At 36.4% G+C, this 12,837-nt stretch overlaps 1 protein-coding gene and 1 non-coding gene across 8 annotated transcripts in view; one reads left to right on the forward strand and one right to left on the reverse strand.

The window, feature by feature from the left end:
- The window catches only part of CNTN5 (contactin 5), a 1,357,780-nt gene that overhangs the window by 92,451 nt on the left and 1,252,492 nt on the right, over positions 1–12,837 (reverse strand). The window lies entirely within an intron of this gene.
- On the forward strand, positions 7,262–7,359 carry LOC116645932. The gene has a single exon (XR_004302046.1). It is a non-coding gene; the product is annotated as a U6 spliceosomal RNA (small nuclear RNA).

The raw sequence follows: 12,837 nt of genomic DNA on the forward strand, positions 1-12,837 counted from the left end.
ATTTTTATTTTTCATTTTTAAAGTCATATTCTATCCCTTCATAGTAGTTACCCGTATTTTTGGCATATATATATAAGTTGTTCTCTCTTTAAAATCTTGAGATAGTTTCTTCTAACAGATCAAAATATACTCTAAATCTCTAGTGTATGGTTTTTTTCTACTCCCCCGCCTGATCACATTCTCTCCCTTTTTTCTTTCTTTCTTTTTTTTTTAATCCTCTTCTTTCTTTTTTCAAACAACTTATCAAATCCTTTTATAAAATTTTTTATAATTTCCATGTTTACAGTCATATTCCATCCCTTCATCATATCAACCCTTATTTTTGTACATATATGTTTTTCTTTCTTTAAAATTTTGGGAGGGACTTTCTTTCAACAGACCAAAATACACCCAAAATCTAGTGTGTGGCACTGATCTATAAACCAGCCTGATCATATTTGATCGCATTCTGGCTTTTTTGTTTTGTTTTGTTCTGCTTTTGTTTGTTTTTATCTTTATCTTTTCTTTTTCTTTTTTCTTTCTTTCTTTTTCTTTTTTCGCTCTTTCCCTTTCTTTTCCCACTGCTTCAGGTCTTTTCTGATTTGTTTAGAGTATATTTTCTGGGGACGTTGTTACCCTGCTAGCATTTTGTTCTCTCATTAATCTATTCTCCTCTGCACAAAATGACAAGACGGAAAAAATCACCTCAACAAAAAGAACAAGAGGTAGTACCGACTGCCAGGGACCTACTCAATACGGACATTAGTACGATGTCAGATCTAGAGTTCAGAATCATCACTTTAAAGATACTAGCTGGGCTTGAAAAAAGCATGGAAGTTATTAGAGAAACGCTTTCTGGAGAAGTAAAAGAACTAAAATCTAACCAAGTAGAAACCAAAAAGGCTATTAATGAGGTGCAATCAAATATGGGGGCGCTAACTGCTAGGATAAATGAGGCAGAAGAAAGAATCAGTGAGATAGAAGACCAAATGATGGAAAATAAAGAAGCTGAGAAAAAGAGAGATAAACAACTACTGGATCACGAGGGCAGAATTCGAGAGATAAGTGATACCATAAGACGAAACAACATTAGAATAATTGGGATCCCAGAAGAAGAAGAAAGAGAGAGAGGGGCAGAAGGTATAATGGAGCAAATTATATCAGAGAACTTCCCTAATCCAGGAAGCACAGAGAACCCCTCTCAAAATCAATAAAAATAGGTCAACACCCCGACATCTAATAGTAAAACTTACGAGTCTCAGAGACAAAGAAAAAATCCTGAAAGCAGCTCGGGAGAAGAGATATGTAACCTACAATGATAGAAACATTAGATTGGCAACAGACTTATCCACAGACCTGGCAGGCCAGAAAGGACTGGCAGGACATATTCAGAGCACTAAATGAGAAAAATATGCAGCCAAGAATACTATATCCAGCTAGGCTGTCATTGAAAATTGAAGGAGAGATAAAAAGCTTCCAGGACAAACAAAAACTAAAGGAATTTGCAAACACGAAACCAGCCCTACAAGAAATCTTGAAAGGGGTCCTCTAAGCAAAGAGAGAGCCTAAAAGCAACATAGACCAGAAAGGAACACAAACAATATACAGTAACAGTCACTTTACAGGCAATACAATGGCACTGAATTCCTATCTTTCAATAGTTACCCTGAATGTAAATGGGCTAAATGCCCCAATCAAAAGACACAGGCTATCAGATTGGATTAAAAAACAAGACCCATCGATATGCTGTCTGCAAGAGACTCGTTTTAGACCCAAAGACACCCCCAGATTTAAAGTGAGGGGGTGGAAAACCATTTACCATGCTAATGGACACCAAAAGAAAGCTGGGGTGGCAATCCTTATATCAGACAAATTAGATTTTAAACCAAAGACTGTAATAAGAGATGAGGAAGGACACTATATCCTACTTAAAGGGTCTATCCAACAAGAAGATCTAACAATTGTGAATATCTATGCCCCTAACATGGGAGCAGCCAATTATATAAGGCAATTAATAACAAAAGCAAAGAAACACATTGACAACAATACAATAATACTGGGGGACTTTAACACCCCCCTCACTGAAATGGACAGATCGTCTAAGCAAAAGATCAACAAGGAAATAAAGACTTTAAATGACACACTGGACCAAATGGACTTCACAGACATATTCAGAACATTCCATCCCAAGGCAACGGAATACACATTCTTCTCTAGTGCCCATGGAACATTCTCCAGAATAGATCACATCCTAGGTCATAAATCAGGTCTCAACCGGTACCAGAAGATTGGGATCATCCCCTGCCTATTTTCAGACCACAATGCTTTGAAACTAGAACTCAATCACAAGAGGAAAGTCGGAAAGAACTCAAATACATGGAGGCTAAAGAGCATCCTACTGAAGAATGAATGGGTCAACCAGGAAATTAAAGAAGAATTAAAACAATTCATGGAAACCAATGAAAATGAAAACACAACTATTCAAAATCTTTGGGATACAGCCAAGGCAGTCCTAAGAGGAAAGTATATAGCAATACAAGCCTTTCTCAAGAAACAAGAAAGGTCTCAAGTACACAACCTAACCCTACACCTAAAGGAGCTGGAGAAAGAACAGCAAATAAAGCCTAAACCCAGCAGGAGAAGAGAAATAATAAAGATCAGAGCAGAAATCAATGAAATAGAAACCAAAAGAACAGTAGAACAGATCAACGAAACTAGAAGCTGGTTCTTTGAAAGAATTAACAAAATTGATAAGCCCCTGGCCAGACTTATCAAAAAGAAAAGAGAAAGGACCCAAATCAACAAAATCATGAATGAAAGAGGAGAGATCACAACCAACAGCAAAGAAATACAAACAATTATAAGAACATATTATGAGCAACTCTATGCCAGCAAATTAGATAACCTGGAAGAAATGGATGCATTCCTAGAGATGTATCAACTACCAAAACTGAACCAGGAAGAAATAGAAAACCTGAACAGACCTATAACCACTAAGGACATAGAAGCAGTCATCAAAAATCTCCCAAAACACAAAAGCCCAGGGCCAGATGGCTTCCCAGGGGAATTCTACCAAACATTTCAAGAAAAATTAATACCTATCCTTCTGAAACTGTTCCAAAAAATAGAAATGGAAGGAAAACTTCCAAACTCATTTTATGAGGCCAGCATTACCTTGATCCCAAAACCAGACAAAGACCCCATCAAAAAGGAGAATTACAGACCAATATCCCTGATGAACATGGATGCAAAAATTCTCACCAAAATACTAGCCAATAGGATCCAACAGTACATTAAAAGGATTATTCACCACGACCAAGTCGGATTTATCCCTGGGCTGCAAGGTTGGTTCAACATCCGCAAATCAATCAACGTGATACAATACATTAACAAAAGAAAGAACAAGAATCATATGATCCTCTCAATAGATGCAGAAAAAGCATTTGACAAAGTACAGCATCCTTTCTTGATCAAAACTCTTCAGAGTATAGGGATCGAGGGTACATACCTCAATATCATAAAAGCCATCTATGAAAAACCTACAGCGAATATCATTCTCAATGGGGAAAAACTGAGAGCTTTCCCCCCAAGGTCAGGAATGCGGCAGGGATGTCCACTATCACCACTGCTATTCAACATAGTATTGGTAGTCCTAGCCACAACAATCAGACAACAAAAAGAAATCCAAGGCATCCAAATCCGCAAAGAGGAAGTCAAACTCTCACTCTTTGCAGATGATATGATACTTTATGTGGAAAATCCCAAAGACTCAACCCCAAAACTTCTAGAACTCATACAGGAATTCAGTCAAGTGGCAGGATATAAAATCAATGCACAGAAGTCAGTGGCATTCCTATACACCAACAACAAGTCAGAAGAAAGAGAAATTAAGGAGTCGATCCCATTTACAATTGCACCCAAAACCATAAGATACCTAGGAATAAATCTAACCAAAGAGGCAAAGGATCTGTACTCAGAAAACTATAAAATACTCATGAAAGAAATTGAGGAAGACACAAAGAAATGGAAAAACGTTCCATGCTCATGGATTGGAAGAACAAATATTGTGAAGATGTCAATGCTACCTAGAGCAATCTACACATTCAATGCAATCCCCATCAAAATACCATCCACTTTCTTCAAAGAAATGGAACAAATAATCCTAAAATTTGTATGGAACCAGAAAAGACCCCGCATAGCCAGAGGAATGTTGAAAAGGAAAAGCAAAGCTGGCGGCATCACAATTCCGGACTTCCAGCTCTACTACAAAGCTGTCATCATCAAGACTGTATGGTACTGGCACAAAAAGAGACACATAGATCAATGGAACAGAATAGAGAGCCCAGAAATGGACCCTCAACTATATGGTCAACTAATCTTTGACAAAGCAGGAAAGAATGTCCAATGGAAAAAAGACAGTTTCTTCAACAAATGGTGTTGGGAAAATTGGACAGCCACATGCAGCAGAATGAAACTGGACCATTTCCTTACACCACACACAAAAATAGACTCCAAATGGTTGAAAGACCTCAATGTGAGACAGGAGTCCATCAAAATCCTTGAGGAGAACACAGGCAGCAACCTCTTCGACCTCAGCCGCAGCAACTTCTTCCTAGAAACATCACCAAAGGCAAGGGAAGCAAGGGCAAAAATGAACTATTGGGACTTCATCAAGATAAAAAGCTTTTGCAAAGCAAAGGAAACAGTCAACAAAACCAAAAGACAACTGACAGAATGGGAGAAGATATTTGCAAATGACATATCAGATAAAGGGCTAGTATCCAAAATCTATAAAGAACTCATCAAACTCAACACCAAAAGAACAAAGAATCCAATCAAGAAATGGGCAGAAGACATGAACAGACATTTTTCCAGAGAAGACATCCAAACGGCCAAGAGACACATGAAAAAGTGTTCAATATCGCTCGGCATCAGGGAAATCCAAATCAAAACCTCAATGAGATAGAACCTCACACCAGTCAGAATGGCTAAAATTAACAAGTCAGGAAATGACAGATGTTGGCGGGGATGCGGAGAAAGGGGAACCCTCCTACACTGTTGGTGGGAATGCAAGCTGGTGCAGCCACTCTGGAAAACAGTATGGAGGTTCCTCAAAAAGTTGAAAATAGAGCTACCATATGATCCAGCAATTGCACTCCTGGGTACTTACCCCAAAGATACAAAAGTAGGGACCCGAAAGGGTACGTGCACCCTGATGTTTATAGCAGCAATGTCCACAATAGCCAAACTGTGGAAAGAGCCAAGATGTCCATCGACAGAAGAATGGATAAAGAAGATGTGGTATATATATGCAATGGAATATTATGCAGCCATCAAAAGGAATGAGATCTTGCCATTTGCAACGACATGGATGGAACTGGAGGGTATTATGCTGAGCGAAATAAGTCAAACAGAGAAAGACATGTATCATATGATCTCACTGATATGAGGAATTCTTAATCTCAGGAAACAAACTGAGGGTTGCTGGAGTGGGGGGGAAATCGGAGGGGGAGAAGAACCATGAGAGACGATGGACTCTGAAAAACAAACTGAGGGTTCTAGAGGGAAGGGGGGTGGGAGGATCGGTTAGCCTGGTGATGGGTATTGAGGAGGGCACGTTCTGCATGGAGCACTGGGTGTTATGCACAAACAATGAATCATGGAACACTACATCTAAAACTAATGATGTAATGTATGGGGATTAACATAACAATAAAAAAATTAAAAAAAATTGATACCAAGTATGCCATGGTATCTTAAATTGGTTCTATTTTTAATCCCATAAATATTGCTTGGGGACGAATGCCTCTTACTTCTAAACACATATAGGACCATGCTGCAGAAAAAGACAACCATTCATGGAAACAAAGTCCTGAACTTGCCTTTCTAATCAAGTAAGGATGAGATTTAGCTACTGTCTAAAAGATTAGATTAATGCAGAGAAATAAACTCAATAACTCAGGCCACAAAGAGTAAATTAAAAAAATTTTAAAAGAGGTATTTATTTATTTTGGGGGAAGGGGCAGAGGGAAAGAATCTCAAGCAGACTCCCCACTGAGCACAGAAGCTGACACAGGGCTTGATTTCAGGATCCTGAGATCATGACCTGAGCCAAAAACAAGAGCTGGACAATTAACTGACTGAGCCACCCAGGTGCCCCTGGGATATTTTTAATTTTTACTGTATAGCTTAATTACATGTAATAAACCATTCAGTAAAAAGGACCATTTTGCATAGACCCAATTTAAAAGTCAATATATAAATAATAACAAAACTTTTCATTAAAAAGTAATAGTTTAATCCTCTTAACAAAATGGGTTTAGAGGGAATATACCTCAATATAACAAAGGCCATAAATGAAAAACCCACAGCTAACACCATACTCAATGGTGAAAAACTGAAAGCTTTCGCTCTAAGATAGGAACAAGATAAGGATGTCCAATCTCACTACTTTTATTCAACATGGTACTGGAAGTCCTAGCCATAGCAATCAGACAACAAAAAGAAATAAAATGCATCCATATTCATGAAGAAGTTAAACTGTCACTATTTGTAGATGACATAACACTATTCATAAAACTCTGAAGACTCCACCAAAAAACTATTAGAATAAATGAATTCAGTAAAGTTGCAAGATACATAATTATACCCAGAAATCTGTTGAATTTCTATACACTAATAATGAAGTTGCAGAAAGAGAAAATAAGAAAACAACCCCATTTACATTGCACCCAAAAGAATAAAATACCTAGGAATAAAGTTAACCAAGGAAATGAATGAATGACCTATATCCTGAAAACTATAAAACATTGTTGAAAGAAATAGAAGATAACAAAGACAAATGGAAAGATATACATGCTCATGGATTGAAAGAATTAGTATTGTTAAAATGTCCAAACTACTCAAAGCAATCTATATATTCAACGTAATCTCTATCAAAATACCAATAGCATTTTTCACAGAACTAGAACAAATAATACTAAAATTTCTAGAAAACCCCAAAAGACCCCAAATAGCGAAAGCAATCTTGAGAAAGAACAAAGCTGAAGGTATCACATTCTCAGATTTTGATATCCTACAATGCTGTAGTAATCAAAACAGTATGGTATTGGCACAAAAACAGATACATAGATCAATGGAAGAGAATAGGGAGTCCAGAAACAAACCCATATCTATATAGCCAATTAATCTATAGCAAGAATATACAATGGAGAAAAGACAATCTTTTCAATAAATGGTACTGGGAAAACTAGACGACCATATGCAAAACAATGAAACTGGTGTTCCCTTTGGCAGCATATACTAAAGCTGGAATGATACAGAGAAGATTAGCATGGCCCCTGTGCAAGTCATTTATGCAAATTCTTGAAGTATTTTATTAAAGAAAAAGAATGAAATTGCACAACCTTCTTAGGCTATATACAGAAATAAACTCAAAATGAATTAAAGATCTCAATGTGAGGCCTGAAACCATAAACTCCTGGAAGATAGCATAGGAAGTAATTTCTTTGACATCAACCATAACAACATGTTTCCAAATATGTCTCCTAAGGCAAGGAAAACAAAAGCAGACACCAAAATAAAAAGCTTTTGCATAGCAAAGGAAACCATCAACAAAACAGAAAGGCAATCTATTGAATGAGAGAAAATATTTGCAAATGATATAGTCAATAAAGGGTTAATATCCAAAATATATAAAGAACTTACACAATTCAACACCTTAAAAATAATAATCTGATCAAAAATGGGCAGAGGCCTTGAATAGACATTTTTCCAAAGAAGATATACAAATGACCAACAGATTCATGAAAAGATGTTGAACATCACTAATCATCAGGGAAATGCAAATAAAAATGCAAATCACCTCACACCCGTCAGAATGGCTAAAATAAAAAAGATAAGAAAAAAAAGTGTTGGTGAGGATGTGGAGAAACAGGAACCCTCTTGCAAATCGGGAATGCAAATTGGTGCAGCCACTGTGGAAAAAAGTACGGAGATTCCTCAAAATATTAAAAATAGAAATACCATATGATCCAGTAATTGCAGCACTGAGTACTTACCCAAAGAAAATGATAACACTAATTCAAAAAGATATATGCACCCCTATGTTTATTGCAGCATTGTTTACAATAGCCAAGATATGGTAGCAACCCAAGAGTTTGTCAGTAGATGAAAGGATAAAGAATATGTGACACACACACACACACACACACACACACACACACACACACAGGAATATTACTCAGCCATGAGAGAGGATGAGATCTTGCCATTTGCTACAGCATGGATGGGCCTAAAGGTTATTATGCTAAGTGAAATAAGTCAGACAAGGAAGTCAAGTACCATATGATTTCACTTATATGTGGAATATAAAAACAAAAACAAATGAATAAAGAAATAAGAAGCAGAATCAGACCTATAAATACAGAGAAATGATGGTTGAAGGAAGAGGTGGGGGCATGGATAAAATGGGTGAAGGGGAGTGGGAGATACAGACTTCCAGTTATGGAATGAATAGGTAATGGGAATAAAAGGTATAGTATAGGGAATATAGTCAATGGTGTTGAAATAGCGTTGCGTGATGACAGATGTAGCTATACTTCTGGTGACCATAGCATAACATATAAACTTGTTGAATCAGTCTGTTGTACACTTGTAACTAATGTAACATTGTGTTTCAACTGAACTCAGATAAAAAAATAATAAAAAATAAATTTAGCCTGGTGATGGGTACTAAAGAGGGCACGTACTGAACGGAGCACTGGGTGTTATACGCAATGAATCATGGAACACTACATCAAAAACTAATGATGTAACGTATGGTGATTAACATAACATAATAAAATAAAAATAAGTGAATAAATAAGTTTTTAAAAGTAATAGTCAATAACGTGAATAGATTTTCTGTAGCACATCACATATCCATACCTATTAATAACTAGTTGCTGAGGTGTTCATCTTTAGAATAGAATTATGAAGACTTATGGAATGCCCTATTTAGGAAGTATGATTTTATTGATATTATATTTTTATACAAGAAAATGTGTCCTGAAATGCTCTTGACGTACTGGGATGGCAACATCCAACTTCATATAGTATTGCATCTTTCCTTATTTTTTCCTCAGATACTTCCTTACCATCATTACGTTCTTCGTGACAACTAGAGGGTGTTCTTAGACTTCTTTAATATTTACTAAACTAATTTAAGTGACCCTTTCCTACTGTTCTCAGTCTTATGAGAATAACCAACTCTATTTTTACCAGCGGTGGATAAAGATGGAAATGAATGATAAACAGTTCTAATTATTTTTTTTTCAAAAGCAGTTTTGTTCTCAATTAATTGGTAAAGCTCACCATTTATTCTATCTACCCTTCTCCTTATTATTATTATCTTTATTATCTGTCATGTATGTAATGAGTCCCTCAGTGTGAAATTTTTCTATCTCCTCATTTTGACCATTTAACACCTAGTTAGTCTTCAAATTTCAAATCTCTGCTCAAGTTTTACTTTTTTTACTCAATAGCTACTAAATTTCAATTTCTGTGACCTAGAGTCTCAGAATTGTATTTTGTATAAAATGCCTAGGAAATTTTTATTTCAAGAAAAATTGATCTAAAGAAAAGAGATTTGGATAAAGAGTCTGAAGAATCTTACTCCAATTCTGAATTTTTATGTAAGAGCTCTGTATAAGTTTCTGAAACTTGGGCAAATTTCTGAGCCTCATTAAGCATCAATTTCCTTACATTTTATAAAGGGGATGATCGTATCAATCTTATCATTATTGTAAGGACTGCATAGGGTAATGTAAGTAAAAATTACTTTGTGAATAGCTATACTAGCACTGGTTGGACCTCTCAATAGCTTGGTAATTTTGACAATGTCATATGATCTCACTATGCTTCATTTTTTACCAGTAAAAATCCGAACCTATGCACCACATTTGGTTCTAGCAAAATAAAAGGATAGGTGTGAAAAAATTTGAAAAAAAGTACTCTTATTGGCAGATTCAACAAGCAATATCTTCTGGGGGAGCTTATAATGTAAAATGGGGAAAAAAATGCTGAAATGATGACTCAATGCCTACCTATCAAGTAGAAGGCATTGTGCTAAATGTTATGAACTTTCTCTCTAATCTTTACAGCAAATCAGGTATTAACACGTCCTTTCCACAAATGAGAAGACTTAGTCTCAGAAAGTTGAAGTGACTGATTCAAGGTCAACAACACCCCAATAATGGACCTAGGGTTCAATTCTGATTCTTAATTTCATATATATCAGAGATTTAACTCTGTCCTATTTATTACTACTCAAAACTGCTTCACATAATTCAGCACGGACATAGAAAATGTAAATTTCAGAGCATTAAAAATAATTATGAGCAGAGGCAAACTTTTATTGATTGAAAATGAATTTGGAGGTAGAAATGTATGATAGAAATGAAGTGGCTCACTCCCTAATATTCACTCCACCTGTCACAGTGTGGTGTAGGGAATTAACCCCCATTCTATGGGTGGCCCTGATTAGTTTATGCCTATTTTGCAATCTCACCTGCCCCTGTCATGATTGGTTCAGGATGCTACGTCTAAGCCAGTCAGATTATGGCAATCTTCTTATGTTGGATGCTGGTTCATGGTCTAGCCTGGCAAAATCAGATGAAGGGATGGACACTTGTAAAGATATGTTAGTTCTTTCTCCTGTCGTATGGCAACAAGAAAGCACTTAGCCTATACTATTCTTGGCAGTCAGCCTATGACTACCGTGAGCTTTAGGGTAAGGCCAACATTGTAGACAACAGTGTAGAGATAGAATCAACCTGAGTCTTTGGAAAAAAACTTGAGACACTGGATCAATCAATTTAAAAATCTGCTTTAGCTTCCTGTCATGAGCCAATAAATTTCCTTACTGTTTCAGCCAATTTGAGTTAGTTTTCATATTACTTGCAACTGCAAGCATCCTAAGAGACAAAGGATAACTGAAACTCCCTTGGTTTGTGAAAGATTAACACTGGAATACTTCTTTACCTATGCAAAGACTGGTTATATTAGCATAAATACTTGAAAAGAGGATCTTCAACAATATCTAATTATCAAATAAACCCCTTGGAGTTGGAAAAAAACAAGTCAATTGGGAAAACTGACAGAATAGCTGGCCAACTAGAAGCAAACAGTCAGATAGGCAAACACATAATGCAAAGAAATTATTAAAGTGATTTAAAATTTTACCTGTAGGGTAACGGAATGATCACTTTTGGATAGAGACTTGGAGCTTATTAAAGATGTACTATTTTAGTCAATGTATTCCTATGACAATAAAGTTCAAAAAGTATTGAAAATCAGGGGTGACTGGGTGGCTCAGTGGGCTAAGTGGCTGCCTTTGGCTCAGGTGATGATCTCAAGTTCCTGGGATTTAGCCCCATGTAGGGCTCACTGCTCAGTGGAGAGTCTGCTTCTCCCTCACCCTATGACCCTCCCCTCACTTGTTAGTGCACTCTCTCCCTCTCAAATAAATAAATAAAATCTTAAAAAAAGGAAAGAAAATCAGAGATTTTTCGAGCAAAATTGAAAAACCTCATTTTATAAACCCATAATTAAATATTCTGTGTGTTTCTCATTGCTACACTGACTTTTAAAAAAGGAAAAAGAAAAGGAGAAGGCTGAAAGGTTTGGAGATGTTACCATGTAAAAACAAAACCAAAAAGCTAAACTTGACAGCTTTGAATAATGAAGGCTGACTGGGTACCATGAGACCTAGTTCTCTGCAGCTCTTGCCATTTTCCAGCCAAAATGACTTAGGAATGTACATCACATCTCCAGGTCACAGAAAGTTCTTTAGATATCGAGGCTGGAAGGATGGGGTTTTTTAGTGAAGACTCCAAGAAGACAGTTACTCTGGGCTAGTACTTAAGATGGAACAGATAACTTTATTATTATTATTATTTGGTGATAAAAGAGGATAAGTAAACATGCTAAAATACTGGAAAATTCAAGGTGTTTTTGAAGAGAGGGAAAGAAGTTTAAGCTTGATCAGAGTAGCAGTCTATAAAAGTGGAGAAAAGGAGATTGATGGAAGACCTTGAACACCAGGACAATGAGTTTGAACTTTGTTATGTAGATAGTGGAGAGCCAGTAAATGTTTTTAAATGGGAGGTGGACCAACACATTAGATATTATAGGGGAAGAGTCAAGGGTGGAAATGAAACATTATTCCAGCATTTCATGCTTGGATAAATTGGAAGAATAATGTTAGAATAAAGGGAAAGTCTGGAGAAAGATCTCAAAGGTTTTCCTTTCAATTTAAAGCAATTAATTTCAATTGAAATAAATTTTGACGATAACACTGAAGTGCAGAAGTAGGAAGATGTAGTTTGGAGCCTGAAGAGTATCAGAAAGATCAGGAATAGTCTTTGGGTGATAGGGAATCAATAACAGTCAAACAGCAATATTGCTAACAATATTGAAAGCTTATATGAAATGAAAAACATTACTTTATAGGGGCTGAGTCAACATTGTTCAATTAAATTCTTTATGTTCCATGTTTGCTCATAACCAGAAACAGAGGTGACTGAGTTTGAAAGTTGGCATGATGGGTATCAAGGAAGTTATGTCCACCTATTGAGTAGGTAGATTTCAGGTAGGAATTGAATTAAGAGTAATTGGTGACCATACAAGTTAAGTGGAGTCCATGTGAAATTCAAGGGAAGATTCAATAAATATAGAGATGCACCTACTGCAGTAAATTAAAGCTGCTGCCAGAAAGTTCATGTCCCAAGTAACAGATCAAACTATACATGGCTGAGCTTCCAAGACACAGGTTAGGGCACCTACAGTTGCAAATAAGGCAAGAGAATAAGGTTCTGG

Source organism: Phoca vitulina, unplaced genomic scaffold (assembly GCF_004348235.1).
Source record: "Phoca vitulina isolate PV1807 unplaced genomic scaffold, GSC_HSeal_1.0 scaffold34, whole genome shotgun sequence".
NCBI classification, from domain to species: Eukaryota; Metazoa; Chordata; class Mammalia; order Carnivora; family Phocidae; genus Phoca; species Phoca vitulina.